At 43.0% G+C, this 21,088-nt stretch overlaps 1 protein-coding gene across 2 annotated transcripts in view; it reads right to left on the bottom strand.

Moving 5' to 3' along the window:
- The window catches only part of TAFA2 (TAFA chemokine like family member 2), a 643,090-nt gene that overhangs the window by 14,475 nt on the left and 607,527 nt on the right, over positions 1-21,088 (bottom strand). Inside the window, exon 6 of one of the 2 annotated variants that reach the window (XR_012753036.1) lies at positions 2,868-2,942. The exons of the other annotated variant lie outside the window; for it this stretch is intronic. The gene's annotated coding sequence lies outside the window, so the exon portion shown is untranslated. The remainder of the gene's footprint in view (positions 1-2,867; positions 2,943-21,088) is intronic. 2 annotated transcript variants of the gene reach the window in all.

Genomic DNA, 21,088 nt, shown 5'->3' with positions numbered 1-21,088 from the left:
TGCAATGCAGGCAGACGTGCTGCAAATATCTTTGCACTAGTGGGACGATACAGAAGTCCAACAGCCACGTTTAGGATGCCACTAAGTTCACTCAGTGTTTGCTAGTATAATGGCTTAGTAACAATGAGTTTGAGTGTGCAATGCAGGCAGCTGTGCTGCAAATATCTTTGCACTTGTGGGATGATACAGAAGTCCAACAGCCACGTTTAGGATGCCACTAAGTTCACTCAGTGTTTGCTAGTATAATTGCTTAGTTATAATGACTTTGAGTGTGCAATGCAGGCAGACGTGCTGCAAATATCTTTGCACTAGTGGGACGATACAGAAGTCCAACAGCCACGTTTAGGATGCCACTAAGTTCACTCAGTGTTTGCTAGTATAATGGCTTAGTAACAATGAGTTTGAGTGTGCAATGCAGGCAGACATGCTGCAAATATCTTTGCACTTGTGGGACGATACAGAAGTCCAACAGCCATGTTTAGGATGCCACTAAGTTCACTCAGTGTTTGCTAGTATAATGGCTTAGTAACAATGAGTTTGAGTGTACAATGCAGGCAGACGTGCTGCAAATATCTTTGCACTAGTGGGACGATACAGAAGTCCAACAGCCACGTTTAGGATGCCACTAAGTTCACTCTGTGTTTGCTAGTATAATGGCTTAGTAACAATGAGTTTGAGTGTGCAATGCAGGCAGAGGTGCTGCAAATATCTTTGCACTACTGGGGCAATACAGCAGTCCAACAGCCACGTTTAGGATGCCACTAAGTTCACTCTGTGTTTGCTAGTATAATGGCTTAGTAACAATGAGTTTGAGTGTACAATGCAGGCAGACGTGCTGCAAATATCTTTGCACTTGTGGGACGATACAGAAGTCCAACAGCCATGTTTAGGATGCCACTAAGTTCACTCAGTGTTTGCTAGTATAATGGCTTAGTAACAATGAGTTGGAGTGTGCAAAGGGCAGGAGGGTACAGTGGCAGGGTTGTGGGTCTCTGGGTAGAGGAAAGGAAGCCTGCCTTTCTATCCCTCCTAATGGGGAAATGCAGCGAGGAAATCCCTTACCTTAGCTACACAGACGCTGTCATCTTGTGTAGCTGTTAAACTCTGTTTTCACGGACCTGTCACCTCTGGCTCTGACCCTGCCGGTATGAGCCCTTAAAAGGACTGATAGAAAGTGCTATCCCTAAGCTGTCCAGCGCTGTGTATGGAGCGTATACAGCGGTTTCGGCGATAGGAGCTGCGCCAGTGATGTCTGACACCAAGGACGCAGAAGGCAGATAATGGCGTGCTGGAGGAAAATGTCCGGTTTTTTAATGCAGGGACATGTGACATGGACATCCTATCACACATGCCGTTGCTTCTCTGGCTAAAAGTCAACTTAGCTGTGTGTGTGTCTGGGATTGGCTGACATGCTGGCCCGCCCCACAACATGCGCGCGCTTAGGGAAGGAAGACAAGGAAAATTATACATACAGCAGTGATCTGAATGCACTGTTCCCGCACACTATACACTGAAATTTCATAATAGTGTGAGTCACAGAGTGACTTACACTATTACAGCGGAAAGCCAGCTAGGAATTAGCTGGTTTTTTTGCTGCTAGAACCATTATCGAACGTATCAAGAACTATCGAGCTTTAGCAAAAAGCTCGAGTTCTAGTTCGATCTAGAACAGCCTCCAAAATCACTCGATCCGCGAACTGGAGAACCTCGAACCACGAACCGCGCTCAACTCTATATATCACATAAAATCCCAATAAAATGCATTTAAGTTTGAGGGTGTAACATGAATGCATATGGAAGAGTTAACAGGGTGTGAATACTTTTTTTAAGGCACTGTAAGTATATGAGAAAAGGGGAAAATGTTTGATGCCAAAGGAAGAGAGGATCTGTAATATGAGAAAGTGGTCAACTGTATTGAAGTCAAAGGACAGACCAAGGAGTAGTATATAGTATTTCATGTTGGCTTTGGCAGACAAGTCATGTGACTTTTTTTAGGGTAGTTTCAGTGGAGTGGTGGGGGCTGTAAAATGCCTTCCTAGTTATGTAAGGTATCTCAAATTAATTATTAAACATTGACCTTACTTTTAATATCACAATCAACTATATCAAGTATATTTTATTTTATATTATTTTTTTTAGCATTATCATTGTGTATGTTTTAAAGTATCTATCTTTGTCAATGAATAAATGTATTAAATTCAGAGTACATTCAAAATTGCATAAAAAAACTGAAATGAGAAAAGTAATGAAAATTGTTCAACTATCTTTCAAGCAGATAATTGAGCATTCTCACAAAGATACGATGTGTGCATTTTGTGAACAAAAATGTGCTGTACTACAAAACACTAAATTCAGGATGTAGAGAATTGTCTCTATAAAAACACCATGGGGACTAGAGAAAAATGTTTCTATAAGCAGAGTGTTCTTTCAGCAGGAATAACCTTCATAGGAGGGAACAATAACACACTTGGGATCTCATACAAATCCTTAAAAGCTAAACACTTTCTTAAGAAGAAAAACAGTTTAGAACAGTATCTTTAAAATGCTTGTTACCCAATTTAAAAAAATAGATAAAAATACATAGTGCGTCATAGGATAATTTCTTATGCTAATTACTATATAAAACATAAAAACAAAATCAATTTAAAGGCAATAAAGCTAATTTTGGCTTGTGACATTTTATTGCCCATATATTAATTTCTTAGTGCAAAGTTAGATATAACGTAATTGTGTAATTCCTTGGAAAAGCCAATCTGTTTCCAGTAACTGCAAACAAATTAGTAACATTGACACATACATAATTTGGTAAATATTCTGTTTAATCATGATACTCAATATAGAAGAAAGTATTGGAACACACTGCTTACTTATTGAATACAGGTGTTTCATTCAGTCCTATTTCCACATGTGTATAAAATCCATCATCTTGCAATGCAGTCTACCTTTATAAAGAAATATGAGAAAATTTATTTATTCGCTTGTTTATTTACACCCATCACATTCCTCAGAGTATTACTGACATCACTGTCCTTGTTGGGGCAGCTTACAATCTAAAGGTGCAAAAAAGATACCTGAGGTGCCCCATGACGTATCCACCTTATTAATCACAATCATTCTCTGAACCCCGGAACCAGAAACATTTAAGTGGTATTTAAGAACTGTATTCTTTAAGTGGTGTTTTTTTGTGCTGTGCAGAGCCTATTAGGGTCATGCAGGGTTTCCCGTCTGTGAATGGGGGCGCCATAATCCTAGGACGTCATACCCTCCATTGATAGGTAGGGAGAGGTCGATTTAGGGCCAGTCTGTGTGATCATCCTCCCTCCTAGCATCTGTTATTTCACAATCAGCACTTTATCTATGCTTGTTTGTTTGTGAATTTGGTCTTTGACTTTTTTAGTATTAAGAATAAAAGTTATATTTTATTGGGGTTCCCCTTTTTGTTTTTAAAATAGCCCCTCCCAAAACAGCATAAATACCACAAAACACCTCTTAAGAGCTGACAACCAAATACCAAAGTTCTGGGTAGCTTGTAGACCAACAGCTAATGATCGCCAGAACAGGGGACTTTGATACCCAAATTCAATAGAGCAGCAGTGTAAATTCTCAACCATTGCTCCAACAACTCTATTTAAGACTACCAGAGATAGAAAAGTGCTATACTTAGCTTTCTCTGGAAGTCCCATAGAGAATAAGTAGAGTTGTGGTCAAGCATACGCTTTGGTGCTCTACTCAATTGGGGGACAGTAGTCCATGATTTGTCAATTATTAAAGGTCTAAATAAGAGGTCTCAAACCCAACTAGGTATATGGGCAGCACATAGAAATTTTTATTTTATTTGCACGACCTCATTCTTTGCAGGACAAAGTGACATTTGTAGTGATACCATATTTTTTTCTATATACCTTTTGGGTCACGTTTGTTTAACATTCTTTTGCTTGTTTATTATACCAAATGTACACTTTTTTATGTCAGTATATATATTTTATATATATATATATATAAAGTGCCTACAAGTAGTATTCAACCCCCTGCAGATTTAGCAGGTTTACACATTCGGAATTAACTTGGCATTGTGACATTTGGACTGTAGATCAGCCTGGAAGTGTGAAATGCACTGCAGCAAAAAAGAATGTTATTTCTTTTTTTATTTTTTTTTTAAATTGACAAAAGTTTATTCAGAGGGCCATTTATTATTCAACCCCTCAAACCACCAGAATTCTGTTTGGTTCCCCTAAAGTATTAAGAAGAATTTCAGGCACAAAGAACAATGAGCTTCACATGTTTGGATTAATTATCTCTTTTTCCAGCCTTTTCTGACTAATTAAGACCCTCCCCAAACTTGTGAACAGCACTCATACATGGTCAACATGGGAAAGACAAAGGAGCATTCCAAGGCCATCAGAGACAAGATCGTGGAGGGTCACAAGGCTGGCAAGGGGTACAAAACCCTTTCCAAGGAGTTGGGCCTACCTGTCTCCACTGTTGGGAGCATCATCCGGAAGTGGAAGGCTTATGGAACTACTGTTAGCCTTCCACGGCCTGGACAGCCTTTGAAAGTTTCCTCCCGTGCCGAGGCCAGGCTAGTCCGAAGAGTCAAGGCTAACCCAAGGACAACAAGGAAGGAGCTCCGGGAAGATCTCATGGCAGTGGGGACATTGGTTTCAGTCAATACCATAAGTAATGTACTCCACTGCAATGGTCTCCGTTCCAGATGAGCCCGTAAGGTACCTTTACTTTCAAAGCGTCATGTCAGGGCTTGTCTACAGTTTGCTCATGATCACTTGGAGGACTCTGAGACAGACTGGTTCAAGGTTCTCTGGTCTGATGAGACCAAGATCGAGATCTTTGGTGCCAACCACACACTTGACGTTTGGAGACTGGATGGCACTGCATACGACCCCAAGAATACCATCCCTACAGTCAAGCATGGTGGTGGCAGCATCATGCTGTGGGGCTGTTTCTCAGCCAAGGGGCCTGACCATCTGGTCCGCATCCATGGGAAGATGGATAGCACGGCCTACCTGGAGATTTTGGCCAAGAACCTCCGCTCCTCCATCAAGGATCTTGAGATGGGTCGTCATTTCATCTTCCAACAAGACAACGACCCAAAGCACACAGCCAAGAAAACCAAGGCCTGGTTCAAGAGGGAAAAATCAAGGTGTTGCAGTGGCCTAGTTCTGTCTCCTGACCTTAACCCAATTGAAAACTTGTGGAAGGAGCTCAAGATTAAAGTCCACATGAGACACCCAAAGAACCCAGATAACTTGGAGAAGATCTGCATGGAGGAGTGGGCCAAGATAACTCCAGAGACCTGTGCCGGCCTGATCAGGTCTTATAAAAGACGATTATTAGCTGTAATTGCAAACAAGGGTTATTCCACAAAATATTAAACCTAGGGGTTGAATAATAATTGACCCACACTTTTATTTTGAAAATGTATTAAAATTTAACTGAGCAACATAACTTGTTGGTTTGTAAGATTTATGCATCTGTTAATAAATCCTGCTCTTGTTTGAAGTTTGCAGGCTCTAACTTATTTGCATCTTATCAAACCTGCTAAATCTGCAGGGGGTTGAATACTACTTGTAGGCACTGTATATATATATATATATATATATATATATATATATATATATATATATATATATATATATATATATATATATATATATATAAAAAAGCATTGTTAATTGTCAAAAAAATTCATGCTTCGTTTAGAATTTATTTGTTTTCATTTATTTTCTTTTAAGTAATAATGTTTTACAGTTGGCACAATATTGTCATTTTGGTGCACATCCATGTCTCCTTGTATTAATGTGACACCATCTTGCAGTAATGTGCCCACCCTTGTCCCCATCCTGTAGTAATTTAACCACTCTTTTCCCCATTGTGTAGTAATGTGCCCACCCTTGTCCCTATCCTGTAGTAATGTGTCCATCCTTGTCACCATCCTGTAGTAACGTGACCAACCTTGTCCCCATCCTGGAGTAACGAGCCCATCTTGTCCCCTTGTAGTAGTAATGTGCCCACCCTTGTCCCCATCCTGTAGTAATGTGCCCAGCATGAAGTACTGTGCCTATCTTGTCCCACGTGACTTCCGGTATCGGCCGGTGAGTAAATGTTTACCGCCGATGCCGTTATAATGGCACTGTCACATATTGACAACGCCATTTAAGGGGTTAAACGGCACAAGCAGATAACAATTCTGCTCGTGCCTGGAAGGCACACATCTCAGCTGTGAAAATCAGCTGAGATGTGCGCCGATCGCGGCATGCTGCCGGCAGCAGACCGCGGCCAGTAACACTATGACCGCTAGGATGTAATATTACTGCCCGCGGTCATTATAGATCTGTGTTATACTGCAATAGCAGTACCGCAACAGCATTTTTCCTCTTTTGAATTTTTCACACAGTGCAAGCATAGAGAGTCATTATTAAACCCCTCAGTGCTAATTGTGCAAACAAAACCAAATTTTGAATTCACAGCTTGTGTGTCACTGAAAAAGTGATTTCTGAATTTTGAGACGCGCAAGAAACATTTTTTTTTAAAATCTTTATCATCATGATACTAAAAGAACTTGTGCCCATGAGTAGAGTTGAGCGCGGTTCGTGGTTCGTGGTTCTCCAGTTCGCGGCTCGAGTGATTTTGGGGCATGTTCTAGATCGAACTAGAACTCGAGCTTTTTGCAAAAGCTCGATAGTTCTAGAAACGTTCGAGAACGGTTCTAGCAGCCAAAAAACAGCTAAATCCTAGCTTGGTTTCTGCTGTAATAGTGTAAGTCACTCTGTGAATCAAACTATTATCACATTTCAGTGTATAGTGTGCGTGAACAGCGCCTTCAGATCACTGCTGTTTCTATAATGGCGATCGCCATTTTTTTTTTTTTTTTCTTGTCTTCCTTCCCTAAGCGCGCGCGTCTTGTGGGGCGGGCCAGCATGTCAGCCAATCACAGACACACACACACCTAAGTGGACTTTGAGCCAGAGAAGCAACGGCATGTGTGATAGGATCTGCATATCACATGTCCCTGCATTATAAAACCGGACATTTTCTTCACGAACGCCATTATCTGCCTTCTGCGTCTTTGGTGTCAGACATCAGTGTCGCAGCTCCGTCCTCCTGAGTCCTATAGCCGATACAGCTGTATGCGCTGCATACACAGCGTTAGACAGCTTAGGGAGAGCACATTCTAGCAGTCCTTTTAAGGGCTCAAAGCGGCAGGGTCAGAGAGCCATAAGTGACAGGTCCTGCAAACAGCAACAGCGTCTGTGTAGCCCAGGTCAGGGATTTCCTCCCTGCATTTCACCATTAGGAGGGAATAGAAAGGCAGGCTTCCATTCCTCTACCCAGAGTACCACAATCCTGCCACTGTACCCTCTTGTCCTCTGCACACTCCAACTCATTCTAAGTAAGCCATTATACTAGCAAACACTCAGTGTACCTAGTGGCATCCTAAACGTGGCTATTGGACTTTGCTATAGTCCCACTAGTGCAAAGACATTTGCAGAGCACATCTGCCTGCATTGCACACTCCAAGTTTTTTAAACTAAGCAATTTTACTAGCAAACACTCAGTGCACCTAGTGGCATCCTATACGTGGCTATTGGACTTTGCTATAGTCCCACTAGTGCAAAGACATTTGCAGAGCACGTCTGCCTGCATTGCACACTACAACTTTTTTAAACTAAGCAATTTTACTAGCAAACACTCAGTGTACCTAGTGGCATCCTATACGTGGCTATTGGACTTTGCTATAGTCCCACTAGTGCAAAGACATTTGCAGAGCACGTCTGCCTGCATTGCACACTACAACTTTTTTAAACTAAGCAATTTTACTAGCAAACACTCAGTGTACCTAGTGGCATCCTATACGTGGCTATTGGACTTTGCTATAGTCCCACTAGTGCCAAGACATTTGCAGAGCGCATCTGCCTGCGTTGCACACTCCAACTAATTATAACGAAGCCATTATACTAGCAAACACTCAGTGTACCTAGTGGCATCCTATACGTGGCTATTGGACTTTGCTATAGTCCCACTAGTGCAAAGACATTAGCAGAGCACATCTGCCTGCATTGCACACTCCAAGTTTTTTAAACTAAGCAATTTTACTAGCAAACACTCAGTGTACCTAGTGGCATCCTATACGTGGCTATTGGACTTTGCTATAGTCCCACTAGTGCAAAGACATTTGCAGAGCACGTCTGCCTGCATTGCACACTACAACTTTTTTAAACTAAGCAATTTTACTAGCAAACACTCAGTGTACTTAGTGGCATCCTATACGTGGCTATTGGACTTTGCTATAGTCCCACTAGTGCAAAGACATTTGCAGAGCACGTCTGCCTGCATTGCACACTACAACTTTTTTAAACTAATCAATTTTACTAGCAAACACTCAGTGTACCTAGTGGCATCCTAAACGTGGCTATTGGACTTTGCTATAGTCCCACTAGTGCAAAGACATTAGCAGAGCACATCTGCCTGCATTGCACACTCCAAGTTTTTTAAACTAAGCAATTTTACTAGCAAACACTCAGTGTACCTAGTGGCATCCTATACGTGGCTATTGGACTTTGCTATAGTCCCACTAGTGCAAAAACATTTGCAGAGCACGTCTGCCTGCATTGCACACTACAACTTTTTTAAACTAAGCAATTTTACTAGCAAACACTCAGTGTACCTAGTGGCATCCTATACGTGGCTATTGGACTTTGCTATAGTCCCACTAGTGCAAAGACATTTGCAGAGCACGTCTGCCTGCATTGCACACTACAACTTTTTTAAACTAAGCAATTTTACTAGCAAACACTCAGTGTACCTAGTGGCATCCTATACGTGGCTATTGGACTTTGCTATAGTCCCACTAGTGCCAAGACATTTGCAGAGCGCATCTGCCTGCGTTGCACACTCCAACTAATTATAACGAAGCCATTATACTAGCAAACACTCAGTGTACCTAGTGGCATCCTATACGTGGCTATTGGACTTTTGTCAATTCACAGTATTGGAACGTTATTTGCATGACATCTGCCTGCATTGCACACTCTAACTTTTTTAAACTCAGCCATTATACTAGCAAACACTCACTGTACCTAGTTGTATCCTAAACGTGGCTATTGTACTTTTGTCAATTCACAGTATTGGAACGTTATTTGCAGGACATCTGCCTGCATTGCACACTCAAACTTTTTTAAACTCAGCCATTATACTAGCAAACACTCACTGTACCTAGTTGTATCCTAAACGTGGCTATTGTACTTTTGTCAATTCACAGTATTGGAACGTTATTTGCAGGACATCTGCCTGCCTTGCACACTCAAACTTTTTTAAACTCAGCCATTATACTAGCAAACACTCACTGTACCTAGTTGTATCCTAAACGTGGCTATTGTACTTTTGTCAATTCACAGTATTGGAACGTTATTTGCAGGACGTCTGCCTGCATTGCACACTCAAACTTTTTTAAACTCAGCCATTATACTAGCAAACACTCACTGTACCTAGTTGTATCCTAAACGTGGCTATTGTACTTTTGTCAATTCACAGTATTGGAACGTTATTTGCAGGACATCTGCCTGCCTTGCACACTCAAACTTTTTTAAACTCAGCCATTATACTAGCAAACACTCACTGTACCTAGTTGTATCCTAAACGTGGCTATTGTACTTTTGTCAATTCACAGTATTGGAACGTTATTTGCAGGACATCTGCCTGCATTGCACACTCAAACTTTTTTAAACTCAGCCATTATACTAGCAAACACTCACTGTACCTAGTTGTATCCTAAACGTGGCTATTGTACTTTTGTCAATTCACAGTATTGGAACGTTATTTGCAGGACATCTGCCTGCCTTGCACACTCAAACTTTTTTAAACTCAGCCATTATACTAGCAAACACTCACTGTACCTAGTTGTATCCTAAACGTGGCTATTGTACTTTTGTCAATTCACAGTATTGGAACGTTATTTGCAGCACGTCTGCCTGCATTGCACACTCAAACTTTTTTAAACTCAGCCATTATACTAGCAAACACTCACTGTACCTAGTTGTATCCTAAACGTGGCTATTGTACTTTTGTCAATTCACAGTATTGGAACGTTATTTGCAGCACGTCTGCCTGCATTGCACACTCAAACTTTTTTAAACTCAGCCATTATACTAGCAAACACTCACTGTACCTAGTTGTATCGTAAACGTGGCTATTGTACTTTTGTCAATTCACAGTATTGGAACGTTATTTGCAGGACATCTGCCTGCCTTGCACACTCAAACTTTTTTAAACTCAGCCATTATACTAGCAAACACTCACTGTACCTAGTTGTATCCTAAACGTGGCTATTGTACTTTTGTCAATTCACAGTATTGGAACGTTATTTGCAGCACGTCTGCCTGCATTGCACACTCAAACTTTTTTAAACTCAGCCATTATACTAGCAAACACTCACTGTACCTAGTTGTATCCTAAATGTGGCTATTGTACTTTTGTCAATTCACAGTATTGGAACGTTATTTGCAGCACGTCTGCCTGCATTGCACACTCAAACTTTTTTAAACTCAGCCATTATACTAGCAAACACTCACTGTACCTAGTTGTATCGTAAACGTGGCTATTGTACTTTTGTCAATTCACAGTATTGGAACGTTATTTGCAGGACATCTGCCTGCCTTGCACACTCAAACTTTTTTAAACTCAGCCATTATACTAGCAAACACTCACTGTACCTAGTTGTATCCTAAACGTGGCTATTGTACTTTTGTCAATTCACAGTATTGGAACGTTATTTGCAGGACGTCTGCCTGCATTGCACACTCAAACTTTTTTAAACTCAGCCATTATACTAGCAAACACTCACTGTACCTAGTTGTATCCTAAACGTGGCTATTGTACTTTTGTCAATTCACAGTATTGGAACGTTATTTGCAGCACGTCTGCCTGCATTGCACACTCAAACTTTTTTAAACTCAGCCATTATACTAGCAAACACTCACTGTACCTAGTTGTATCCTAAACGTGGCTATTGTACTTTTGTCAATTCACAGTATTGGAACGTTATTTGCAGGACATCTGCCTGCCTTGCACACTCAAACTTTTTTAAACTCAGCCATTATACTAGCAAACACTCACTGTACCTAGTTGTATCCTAAACGTGGCTATTGTACTTTTGTCAATTCACAGTATTGGAACGTTATTTGCAGGACGTCTGCCTGCATTGCACACTCAAACTTTTTTAAACTCAGCCATTATACTAGCAAACACTCACTGTACCTAGTTGTATCCTAAACGTGGCTATTGTACTTTTGTCAATTCACAGTATTGGAACGTTATTTGCAGGACATCTGCCTGCCTTGCACACTCAAACTTTTTTAAACTCAGCCATTATACTAGCAAACACTCACTGTACCTAGTTGTATCCTAAACGTGGCTATTGTACTTTTGTCAATTCACAGTATTGGAACGTTATTTGCAGGACGTCTGCCTGCATTGCACACTCAAACTTTTTTAAACTCAGCCATTATACTAGCAAACACTCACTGTACCTAGTTGTATCCTAAACGTGGCTATTGTACTTTTGTCAATTCACAGTATTGGAACGTTATTTGCAGGACATCTGCCTGCCTTGCACACTCAAACTTTTTTAAACTCAGCCATTATACTAGCAAACACTCACTGTACCTAGTTGTATCCTAAACGTGGCTATTGTACTTTTGTCAATTCACAGTATTGGAACGTTATTTGCAGGACGTCTGCCTGCATTGCACACTCAAACTTTTTTAAACTCAGCCATTATACTAGCAAACACTCACTGTACCTAGTTGTATCCTAAACGTGGCTATTGTACTTTTGTCAATTCACAGTATTGGAACGTTATTTGCAGCACGTCTGCCTGCATTGCACACTCAAACTTTTTTAAACTCAGCCATTATACTAGCAAACACTCACTGTACCTAGTTGTATCCTAAACGTGGCTATTGTACTTTTGTCAATTCACAGTATTGGAACGTTATTTGCAGGACGTCTGCCTGCATTGCACACTCAAACTTTTTTAAACTCAGCCATTATACTAGCAAACACTCACTGTACCTAGTTGTATCCTAAACGTGGCTATTGTACTTTTGTCAATTCACAGTATTGGAACGTTATTTGCAGCACGTCTGCCTGCATTGCACACTCAAACTTTTTTAAACTCAGCCATTATACTAGCAAACACTCACTGTACCTAGTTGTATCCTAAACGTGGCTATTGTACTTTTGTCAATTCACAGTATTGGAACGTTATTTGCAGGACATCTGCCTGCCTTGCACACTCAAACTTTTTTAAACTCAGCCATTATACTAGCAAACACTCACTGTACCTAGTTGTATCCTAAACGTGGCTATTGTACTTTTGTCAATTCACAGTATTGGAACGTTATTTGCAGGACGTCTGCCTGCATTGCACACTCAAACTTTTTTAAACTCAGCCATTATACTAGCAAACACTCACTGTACCTAGTTGTATCCTAAACGTGGCTATTGTACTTTTGTCAATTCACAGTATTGGAACGTTATTTGCAGCACGTCTGCCTGCATTGCACACTCAAACTTTTTTAAACTCAGCCATTATACTAGCAAACACTCACTGTACGTAGTTGTATCCTAAACGTGGCTATTGTACTTTTGTCAATTCACAGTATTGGAACGTTATTTGCAGCACGTCTGCCTGCATTGCACACTCAAACTTTTTTAAACTCAGCCATTATACTAGCAAACACTCACTGTACCTAGTTGTATCCTAAACGTGGCTATTGTACTTTTGTCAATTCACAGTATTGGAACGTTATTTGCAGCACGTCTGCCTGCATTGCACACTCAAACTTTTTTAAACTCAGCCATTATACTAGCAAACACTCACTGTACCTAGTTGTATCCTAAACGTGGCTATTGTACTTTTGTCAATTCACAGTATTGGAACGTTATTTGCAGGACATCTGCCTGCATTGCACACTCAAACTTTTTTAAACTCAGCCATTATACTAGCAAACACTCACTGTACCTAGTTGTATCCTAAACGTGGCTATTGTACTTTTGTCAATTCACAGTATTGGAACGTTATTTGCAGCACATCTGCCTGCATTGCACACTCAAACTTTTTTAAACTCAGCCATTATACTAGCAAACACTCACTGTACCTAGTTGTATCCTAAACGTGGCTATTGTACTTTTGTCAATTCACAGTATTGGAACGTTATTTGCAGGACATCTGCCTGCCTTGCACACTCAAACTTTTTTAAACTCAGCCATTATACTAGCAAACACTCACTGTACCTAGTTGTATCCTAAACGTGGCTATTGTACTTTTGTCAATTCACAGTATTGGAACGTTATTTGCAGGACGTCTGCCTGCATTGCACACTCAAACTTTTTTAAACTCAGCCATTATACTAGCAAACACTCACTGTACCTAGTTGTATCCTAAACGTGGCTATTGTACTTTTGTCAATTCACAGTATTGGAACGTTATTTGCAGCACGTCTGCCTGCATTGCACACTCAAACTTTTTTAAACTCAGCCATTATACTAGCAAACACTCACTGTACCTAGTTGTATCCTAAACGTGGCTATTGTACTTTTGTCAATTCACAGTATTGGAACGTTATTTGCAGGACATCTGCCTGCATTGCACACTCAAACTTTTTTAAACTCAGCCATTATACTAGCAAACACTCACTGTACCTAGTTGTATCCTAAACGTGGCTATTGTACTTTTGTCAATTCACAGTATTGGAACGTTATTTGCAGCACGTCTGCCTGCATTGCACACTCAAACTTTTTTAAACTCAGCCATTATACTAGCAAACACTCACTGTACCTAGTTGTATCCTAAACGTGGCTATTGTACTTTTGTCAATTCACAGTATTGGAACGTTATTTGCAGGACATCTGCCTGCATTGCACACTCAAACTTTTTTAAACTCAGCCATTATACTAGCAAACACTCACTGTACCTAGTTGTATCCTAAACGTGGCTATTGTACTTTTGTCAATTCACAGTATTGGAACGTTATTTGCAGCACATCTGCCTGCATTGCACACTCAAACTTTTTTAAACTCAGCCATTATACTAGCAAACACTCACTGTACCTAGTTGTATCCTAAACGTGGCTATTGTACTTTTGTCAATTCACAGTATTGGAACGTTATTTGCAGGACATCTGCCTGCCTTGCACACTCAAACTTTTTTAAACTCAGCCATTATACTAGCAAACACTCACTGTACCTAGTTGTATCCTAAACGTGGCTATTGTACTTTTGTCAATTCACAGTATTGGAACGTTATTTGCAGGACGTCTGCCTGCATTGCACACTCAAACTTTTTTAAACTCAGCCATTATACTAGCAAACACTCACTGTACCTAGTTGTATCCTAAACGTGGCTATTGTACTTTTGTCAATTCACAGTATTGGAACGTTATTTGCAGCACGTCTGCCTGCATTGCACACTCAAACTTTTTTAAACTCAGCCATTATACTAGCAAACACTCACTGTACCTAGTTGTATCCTAAACGTGGCTATTGTACTTTTGTCAATTCACAGTATTGGAACGTTATTTGCAGGACATCTGCCTGCATTGCACACTCAAACTTTTTTAAACTCAGCCATTATACTAGCAAACACTCACTGTACCTAGTTGTATCCTAAACGTGGCTATTGTACTTTTGTCAATTCACAGTATTGGAACGTTATTTGCAGCACGTCTGCCTGCATTGCACACTCAAACTTTTTTAAACTCAGCCATTATACTAGCAAACACTCACTGTACCTAGTTGTATCCTAAACGTGGCTATTGTACTTTTGTCAATTCACAGTATTGGAACGTTATTTGCAGGACATCTGCCTGCCTTGCACACTCAAACTTTTTTAAACTCAGCCATTATACTAGCAAACACTCACTGTACCTAGTTGTATCCTAAACGTGGCTATTGTACTTTTGTCAATTCACACTACTGCAAATCTATGTGCAGCACCTCTGCATGACAACCTCGTGCTCTGTTTTTAATAAGCTATAATGATAGCACAAAATACTGCCATTTTGTGGCATCATAGAACTGGCTGTTGTATTCCATTAGTGCCCCACTGGTGACATGCTATTTCTAGCACCTCTACATCACACCCTCATGCACATTTTGCTACGCTAATGTTATAGCAAACGCATGGAATTCATTACTGCATTTCATAATTCGGAGGGATAGAAAGTCAGGCTTCCTTTAGCTTTTCCTTCTGTTCATAGACAGCATCTCCAAGACAAATTTCCCCTCCACGTCTAAGTGTGGAGAGGCAGCTAGTGCGCATGCGTGTGCCGATGTACCCCAGCTGCAGCATAATTACAGTGTTTCGCCTAGTGAGTATGCTCAGCCTGACTGTGCCATTCCTGACGCTAAGTTTTCATTTCGGGATACAGCGCATGCTCCCACACTAAGTGTGAAAAGCCTCTTTGCACAGGTGCTTGCATTCCGTGCCGGGTATAAGTCCTGTTTTGGGCATAGACACCATGCTAAAGCTGATAGTCTTTTTTCAGAGACTGTATTTCATGCTACTGAGCATGCTCAGGCACTTCCTGCATCAGAGACTAGGTCCGGTAATGAACTCTTTGGCCCTGGCCCTGATGTGGGGGTCCCATATAGACCACAGGGCATCAGGTGTCCTGCCAAATGGCTTGCAGAGGCCCACACCTATGACTTGTCACCGCATTATTGATGCTCAGACGATGACTGGTGAGGTGTTTGGGTCATGGCAGCCATGAGGTCATCATTGAAGTTGCGTTTCCAAATAGGATGCTAGTTATGCCACTCATGACGTGTCACTCTACTTTTGTCTCCAGGAGGTGCATTGTGGTTCACCCTGGTTTGGGGCGGACCCAGGTTATAAAAGGGGCTGGAGCCAACAAGGAGGTGCGCAGTCTTCTATTATGCTCCGAAAGAGCACACCTCCATGTGTTGAACCCATTGCGGCTTTAGGCCAGAGGTAGGCAGGGATCGGGTGGTGGATGCAGGCCACCACCACAGTTGGTAACGCAGAACGGTTAAGACCAGCTCCTGTCCTAACAGTCCTGCTTGTGCAGCCCAGTGGCATTAACAGGCCTGCTGCTGCTGATGCGCCTGCTGTCCACAGGTGTGGCCCCTACGCACACGGTCAGCGTACTCAATGGCCCCTGTATTGTTAACAGGGAGTTCCTGGGCTGGGTGGGCATGTGGACCCTGTGACGCTAACAGGGCTCACAGTCTCCAGATCCGAATGGCGTCTAACTCGGTTCAGGCTACTATTAGTTTCATAGCCACACAGCTCTGTATCCTCCACCAAACCTTCAAGTTGCCAACCTCTCCTTTTCCAACTGGGAGCACGGTGGACACTGACTGCTGATGGGGATATATACCTTTCTCTTTCTTTTCTTATTAATTTTCGTTATATAGCGGTCACAGATTATATACCACTTTATCCAAATCTGCCAGTCCCACTGTAACAGATGTTGTTTCTTCAGCAAATGTTACAGTTGCTTAACCACCAAATCCACGGACCAAAACTTTTTTCCCCTTTCCAACACACCTGTTCCCCTTTCCAACAGCATCTGTCCTTTTTCAACTCATTTTGGGATATGACCAAAAGTGCAACTGTGCAGGGACACCGTACTCAACGCCATCTCAGCACAGCAGCCATCCCTCGGTCCCTCCGATGTGGACAAGTAAAAGACCATTTCCTCCTATCCATGACAAAGCGTTGAGATTCACTCTGTGCAGCACTGGTGTTTAGTGGACAAGTAGATCTAAGATTGCGTACCACATTCTGCAGATACTCCTGTATACGTGCGTCTATTTCTATGGCAGGAATTAGTTCGCCAAATTTTGTCTTGTACCGGGGATCTAACAGTGTGGCAACCCAGTATTCAGGATTAGTTCAAATTCATACAATCCGAGGGTCATGTAGGTAGTGCAGCAAGAAGGCGCTCATGTGTCTTGTGCATCCAGGAGGACCAAGTCCTTGGTGTGTTGGTGGCAGAGAGGTAAGAATCGTGCATCCTTCCTCTGCCCTCTCCCCCCAACCTCGCACAACCGAAATGTGAGCAAGCTCTCACTCATCTGCTGAGTCTTCCATGCCCATCGCCAGTTCGTCCTCCATTTCTTCATGGGCTCCTGCACTTTCATCAACACTTTTTGCTGATACTATGCGCCCTTGTTAATCCCTCTCCCTCACCATGACTGCCGCATAGGTGCCGCTGACCATCTGGACCTCGTAGATCTTGTTATCCCTTCCGCATATGACTCCTCCTGTACTTCCTCCCCTTCCTCTTGTCCCAACACCTGACTCCGAATAATAATTACAGTGTGCTCCATCATGTAGATGACCAGAATTGTCACGCTGAGAATGACATTGCCAGTGCTAAACATCTTCGTCGACATTTGTAAACTGTGTAGAAGGGTGCATAGGTCCTTGATCTGACACCACTCCAGCAGCGTGATCTGCACCACCTCTGGATCAAGTTATCCCAGGCTATATGTCTTACCGTATTTCAGCAGGGCTCTGCGGTGCTGCCACACACGCTGCAACATGTGCAGATTCCAATTCCTGCGTGTCGAAACATCGCATTTACGGCGTTTAACTGCCAGACCCTAAGACTTCCGGAGTGATGAAAGTTGTTGAGCTGCTGTGTGCGCACGATGGAAGTGAGCACATAGCGAGCGTGCCCACTGCACAAGGCCATGTAGGCCGTGATGGTGTTTTAAAAATTGCTGGCGAATTCGGTTCAACACGTGAGCCCTAAAAGGCACGTGTGTCACATTGCCCTGAGGATGGCCCGCAGCCAGGTTTGCATCATTGCCGCACACGGCTGTTAAGTCACCAACGGAGTCCGCTCCGTCAATTTGTACTCCGGTCGCCAGGTGACAACGTGTTCCTTTCATGAATAGTGCTGATGATGGGAGAGTAGTCGATGCCAGCGGCGCAGGTGGACGCAGGTTATGCTCACCCACTGGGCTGCATTACCTTGACAGATGCAGAATCTCTGGCTGAATGTAGCTGGTGGGTATCTCACAGATGAAATACCATCATTCAGCTACAACCAATGGGAAGACACCACACCCTTTTTTATGCCCATCCTGTCTGCAGACCACTGCCAGACATAGCTATGAACCTCTGGTTAATTTTACCCCCAGTTCAGTTTTATGATTTTGTGTGCTTGTTACCTGACTACTTTTCCTGCTTGCTGTTTATGTACCTTGTTGGCCGATACGCATTTCACCTCTGCTTGTTTTCTGATTCTTTCCTGGCCGTCCCATTCTGTTCCTGTTCCTCAATTAATGTTTTGACCCTGCCTGACTACTATTCTCTGTAATAGCGGTGTGACTCACATTTCCCATACATTTCAAAGTAAAACTTTGACCGCCTGATGGCATTGAGCTCTGCTGCCAGCATAGTAAGGAGGTGTGTGGTAGTCCTTGTGCGCAGTTGCAAGGAAGGGTGGCCTGACCACACAGGGTTTGCGCCAAGGTAGAGGACCCACACGAGGTTGAAGAGGCAGAAGCAGTGTATTAACTTCTACATACAGAACAAGGATTGAAACAACTCGTGGGGACGGCAAGACTTGTACAGCAGACCCTTCTCCATCTCTCACCATAGTTTGCCAGTGCCCAGTCAGTGACATGTAATGACCCTGTCTATGCTTACTGGTCCAAGTATCTGTGTTGAAATGCACCCTGTCGCACACAGATTTTCTCAAGGAAGTGGTGATGTTGTGTGCGACATGCTGGTGTAGCGCGGGCATGCTTTTCTTGGAGAAGCAGTGGTGATTGGGCATCTGGTACTGGGGCACAGTGACAGACATAAGGTCTGTAAAATCCTGTGTGTCCACTACGCGTAAAGGCAGCATTTCGGTAGCCAACAGCTTACAGAGGGATAGAGTCAACCACTTAGCTTTGTCATGGGTCGCAGTAAGTGGCCTTTTATTTGACCACATCTGAGGGACAGAGATCTGGCTGCTGTCTGTAGACGGTGTTGAGTAGGGTGTCCCTGGAAAAATGCAGGTTTGTGAGAAAAGTGCAGGCGGAGACATGATGTTGCCTTCATCTTGCCTTCAGATCTGTTCATCTTGTATCATTTTTAAAAAACACAGCAAGCAAGGGTTACTCCAAGCGGAGTCTACCTTTTTTCCCCAAATTGGGCACACAGACACCCCATCAGTGGCAGGACTTGTGCCCTAGTTGCAAACAGGATGTTTTGATTTGCATCAAGCACATTCCAAATCCACAAGCATTTACTCTCCCCAGGATGACACAGGGGTAGTAAATTCCTTCTGGATCCATGACTTGTTCATTTTGATGAACGTCAGTCTGTCCACATTGTCACTGGACAGACGCGTGCGCTTATCTGTCAGCACACACCCAGCAGCACTGAAGACACGTTCAGAGACAACGCTGGCAGCTGGACACGACAAAATCTTCAAGGCGTAACTGGAGAGCTCTTGACATTTTTCTAGATTTGAAGCACAAAAGGAGCAAGGCTCCATTTGCAAAGTCATTGCATCGATGTTCATTTGGAGATACTCCTGTATCATCCTCTCCATCCGTTGACTATGTGACACACTTGATGTCTCTGGTGGCCTTGCAAAGGAGGGTCTAAAAAAATTATGAAAAGATTCCATAAAATTGCTGTTACCAGCACCAGATACGGTCCTACTGGTACGGGTAGACTGTTGAAGATGACGAGGCCGTCCCATGTTTGTCAAGTTACAACTGGGAGAATCACTCCCTTCACCTGCACGGTTGTTTGGTGGAAAAGCCGAGCTAAGATCGAGTAACAGCTTCTGCTGATACTCCTGCATACGTGCGTCCCTTTCTATGGGTGGAATTATGTCACAAAATTTGGACTTGTCCCGGGGATCTAATAGTGTGGCAAGCCAGTAGTCATCATCACTTCTAATTTTGACAATACGAGGGTCATGTTGGAGGTAGTGCAACAAGAAGGCACTCATGTGTCTTGCGCAGCCATGCGGACCAAGTCCACGCTGTGTTTGTGGCATAGAGGTGCTAACCGTTCTTTCTTCCTCTGTCATCTCCCCCCAACCTCTTTCAACTTAAATTTGACCAAGGTCCCCCTCATCAGCTGAGTCTTCCATGTCCATGGACAGTTCGTCCTCCATATCTTCATGTCCTCCTGCACCTTCCTCAACATCTCGCCTGCTACCATGCGCCCTTGTTGATCCCTGTCCCCCATGGTCCCATGCCTGCCGCGTTGGTGATGATGAACGTCTGGACCTTGGTGATGTTGTTGTGTCTTGCGCATATGAATCCTCCTGTAGTTCCTCCCCTTCCTGTTGTCCCACCCCCTGACTCCGAATAGTGTTTAGCGTGTGCTCCAGCATGTAAATGACTGTAATCGTCATGCTGATAATGGCATTGTCAGCGCTAAACATATTCGTCGCCATGTCGAAACTGTGCAGAAGGGTGCATAGGTCCGTGATCTGAGATCACTCCATCAGGGTGATCTGCCCCACCTCTGCATCTCGTTGGCCCAGGCTATACGTCATGACGTATTGCACCAGGGCTCTGCGGTGCTGCCACAGTCGCTGTAACATGTGGAGAGTTGAATTCCAGCGTGTCGCCACATCGCATTTCAGGCGATGAACCGGCAGGCCGAAAGACTTCTGGAGCGATGCAAGTCGCTCAGCTGCGGCGCTTGAACGGCGGAAGTGAGCACTGCAGACAGTTTCCGTGCCCTGGTCAGAAGGCCATCTAGGCCGGGATAGTGTGTTAAAAATTGCTGGACAACAAGGTTCAACACGTGAGCCATACAAGGCACGTGTGTCACCTTGCCCAGGCGAAGGGCCGCACCCAGGTTTGCAGCATTGTCGCACACGGCCTTACCAGGCTGCAGGTTGAGTGGAGACAACCATTTATTAAACTCGGACCGCAGAGCTGACCACAACTCCTCAGCTGTGTGACTCTTATTCCCAAGACATGTCAAGCTAAAGACCGCCTGATGCCGTTGCGCTCTGCTGCCAGCATAGTAATGAGGGGTGCGTGATTCCTTCTGCGCAGTGAGAACGCTGGTGGC

The sequence above is a fragment of the Anomaloglossus baeobatrachus genome, chromosome 4 (assembly GCF_048569485.1).
Source record: "Anomaloglossus baeobatrachus isolate aAnoBae1 chromosome 4, aAnoBae1.hap1, whole genome shotgun sequence".
NCBI classification, from domain to species: Eukaryota; Metazoa; Chordata; class Amphibia; order Anura; family Aromobatidae; genus Anomaloglossus; species Anomaloglossus baeobatrachus.
Note: the sequence above shows the minus strand (reverse complement) of the source record. Positions and strands in the feature narration are given on the sequence as shown.